This window comes from Chrysochloris asiatica, unplaced genomic scaffold, assembly GCF_000296735.1.
Source record: "Chrysochloris asiatica unplaced genomic scaffold, ChrAsi1.0 scaffold00113, whole genome shotgun sequence".
Classification (NCBI taxonomy): Eukaryota; Metazoa; Chordata; class Mammalia; order Afrosoricida; family Chrysochloridae; genus Chrysochloris; species Chrysochloris asiatica.
Window position 1 is genome coordinate 1,957,065 of NW_006408631.1, and position 3,893 is coordinate 1,960,957.

Genomic DNA, 3,893 nt, shown 5'->3' on the forward strand with positions numbered 1-3,893 from the left:
GCAGAAAAGTTGAGACTAGAATTCAGGCTTTCTCTCTCTAAGTGGGGTCCTTTATTACTAGTAAAGTAACACTGGTTTTCCCTTTCCCATTCTACTCACATTTCTATTAACTCTGTTTAAAACTGCGTGGTCCTTTTCCATGTCCCAAATAGAACTGAATATATTGATTCAGCAGTTTTTTCCAGAGAGTGCTGAGAGAGAAAATAAAAAGAATCCAAGTCTGCATGAATGCTTTCAAAGTTTAATGTGACTAAAGGAGTCTTAAATGACAAATAACATCCAGATTTGCTTGAGGCATAGTAACTGACCCAGCTCAAACATGTGACATACAGAAGACAGGATTCACATTTGTCTTAAAGAGAAGACATGGCTACTCAAAGGCAATGCATCATCAGTTGGCTGGTTGTCTTAAAGTGGTCTGACATTGCAGGTGATACTCATGTGGCACCAAGTGAAAAGGGATTTGGCATTTTCCAGGTCAGTAAGTCTAAACAAACCACATAATTTGATTTCAAATAGATTGTGTTTCACCAGAATTTTCCAGTTTGGCAGTCTGTATTGAGCAAATCAACTGAATTATTGCCACTAGCTATTTGTGAAAAACAAACAAATGAAAAGCAGTTTAAAAAGCAGGTGCTTTATCTTACATCTCATGTAAAACATCTCCTGGAAATGGTGAACTATCTCATTCTGCTGAGTCAATGTAATTTCTGCTTCCATTACTCAGGGTGGGTCTGTGGTGAACAGTGACACTTTGCTTGATGCTTTTTTATGTGTCTGACTAATCTCAGTGAGTGTGGGGGCTTCAAACAGTTCATGGATAAATTCCATTTAAAAAAAACCAAAACTCCATTTTTCTCCAAACTTTTTTTGGAGAAAAAAAAGCCCTCTCATATATTCCTCAAGAATGGGTCTCCACCTTGTATTCTTCTTTTATTGCACCTTGCCATGAGCTCTGCATTCACTCACTCAACAAACATTATTTATTGTTTGTGACACTTGGTTTCTATAAAAGGCACCAAATATGCAAAAATACCCTAAAGGCACTCACAGTTCCAGTCAGTGCTAAAGACAGACCCATAAATAAATAATGACGGTGTAAGACCATGACAGAGTGTTCTGAATGGTGATTAGGAAGCCTATCCACGAGCCGAGCCGCAGTCCCTGTCCTGACTCCTCCATTGTTAGTTCTTCTCTGCATCCCTGACCTTCACCCTTCAAGGCAACCATCACATTGGCAGCTAAAAGTTGAGTATTGTTTGAGACCGTAAACTCACCTTCAAACCCTCTCCCCTCTATTTGTATCCCAATGACCTGCTTTTATATAGCTTTAGGCCAGTATCTCACAAGTGGAGTACATTTAATGATCACTTGTAATAATGGGACAGAATATGAGAACATCTATTTACATTTCATTTCATCTAAAAAAGGTTGAAAAAAAATGTTCACTTTCCCATCTTTTAAGGTATGATTGACACCGGCAACCTTTCCAGATTTGTCTGTAGAATGGGCCCATAGGATGCACAATAGACATTTCCTCAGGAAAGAGTGTGAGCTTCCCAGTACATGCAGAGCCATCTGCACTCTTTTCCCTTTCAGAGGATTACAATATCTTTTGCAGTTTACCTATGCTTGCTTGAGTGGAAAGGCCCTGGTGGCACAATGGTTAAAGCAGTTGACTGCTAGGGACTAGGTAGAAAGATGTGGCTGTCTGCTTCCATAAATATTTTCAGCCCTGAGATACTTATTGGGGCAGGCATTTCTACTCTGTTTTATAGGGTGGCTAAGAATCAGAATGGAGTCCTGATGTGGCACTGAAGGATAAGTACTGGACCACAAGGTCTGCTTGAATGGCATAAAGTCTCTTCAAAGTTACAATTCCTGGAAGGGGCAGAGTACCCAGTAAACAAAGTAAGCATGGGTTTACTTGTGTTCACTACAGATTAGCAAATTTGTTTGTGTTTGTTTGTTAAGTGCCATCAAGTCGGTTCCAACTCAGCAATTCTGTAGGGTTTCTGAAGCTGTAAGTCTTCATGAGAACAGAAAGTGTGATCTTTCTCTCAGAGTGACTGGTGGGTGTGAACTGCTGACCTTGTGGCAAGCATTCCAGTGCTTATACTATAGTTTTACACCAGGACTCCAAGTAGTAATTAAGCACAAGTAATCATGTGCTTCCCTTGCTTAATGGGAACACCACTCATCTGTCTGTGTGTCATAATGTTGTGGCTTGTGTGTTGCTGTGATGATGGAAGTTATGCCATTAGTGATAAAGATATTGAATTATATGAACATTGCAGTCTGAAACTGATCAATTATGCAATCAACATGTATTGATAACTACTGGTGATTGGAATGCACAGATTAGAAACAGAGGAAGGATCAGTAGTTGGAAAATATGGCCTTGATGATAGAAATGGTGGTGCTGGAGAGAGCATGATAGAATTTTGCAAGACCAAATGACTTTTTCATTACGAATACCTTTTTAAAACAACGTGAAAGGTGATTCCACGTGGACCTTACCAGTTGGAATACACAGAAATCAAATTGACAACAACTGTGGGAAGAGACGATGGAAAAGCTCAATATCATCAGCTAAAAAAACAAGGCCAGGGGTCAACAATGGGACAGACCATCAATTGCTCATAAATAACTTAAGGCTGAAGCTGAGTAAGATTAAAATAAGTCCACATTAGCCAAAATATGACCTTGACCATATGCAATCTGAATTTACAGATCATCTCAAGAACAGATATGATGCATTAGACAACAGTGACAGAAGCCCAGACAGTTAAGGAGCTATGAAGAATATTATATAGGAAGAAAGCAAAGAGTCATTAATACCAAAATGGATGTCAGAAGAGACTCTGAAACTTGCTTTCCAGTAGAGATGCTAAAGCAAATGGAAGAAATCAAGAAGTGAAGGAGTGGAACAGAAAATGTCAAAGGGCAACTTGGTTGGTTGATGATGCATGGAGGGGACTGTAACCATGGCAATGAAACGATATATGATAGGATGAATGTAAAGCTAATGTTCTCCCATGTAAACTATCACATAATTCACAATAAAACATTTTTTTAAAATTTGTATCACACACACATACAAAAAGGGGGAGTGAAAAGCAGACGGGCGGGAGGTACCAGCGCCAGACGTGGAGGGAAGGAGCCACCACCAGCCACTAAGAGGTCACAGAGCCAGCGATGACTGCACCAGTCAAGCTGCGGCTGCCGCGGTCACCGCCACCAAGGATTCTCAGGAGGATCAGGACACTATCGAAAACATAGATGAGTCCAATCATGACCCCCAGTTTGAGCCCATAGTGTCCCTTCCTGAACAAGAAATTAAAACGCTGGAGGAAGATGAACTTAAAAAAACTGTAACCAAAGTTACACCGATCAGAAAATGATCTCCCCGTGTGGAAAGAGCGAGGCACGGGTGACATGTAGCTCCTGAGGCATAAGGAGAAGGGAAGCATCTGCCTTCTCATGCATAGTGACAAGACCCTGAAGATACATGCTAACCACTACATCGCACCACTGATGGAGCTGAAGCCGAATTCAGCCAGCGACCGAGCCAGGCTCTGGAACACCCATGCTGACTTCGACGGTGAGTGTCCCAAGCCAGAACTGCTTGCCATCTGCTTCTTCAATGCTGAAAATGCACAGAAATTCAAAACAAAGTTTGAGGAGTGCAGGAAAGAGATTGAAGAGCAAGAAAAGAAAGGCTTGGGTAAAAATGACAACGCTGAAAAGGTGTCGGAGAAGCTAGAAGCTCTTTCAGTGGAGGAGGAGAATGGGGAGGTTCCTGGGACCAGTGTGGCTTATGGGAAAGACTCCAAGGAGAAGACTGAAGAGAAGCAATAAATGGTCTTAATATTATTTCCTTTTCCCTTTCC

At 41.2% G+C, this 3,893-nt stretch overlaps 1 pseudogene; it reads left to right on the top strand.

The window, feature by feature from the left end:
- The first annotated feature begins 366 nt into the window (after positions 1-366).
- On the top strand, positions 367-3,861 carry LOC102833928 (annotated as a pseudogene).
- The last annotated feature ends 32 nt before the right edge of the window (positions 3,862-3,893 follow it).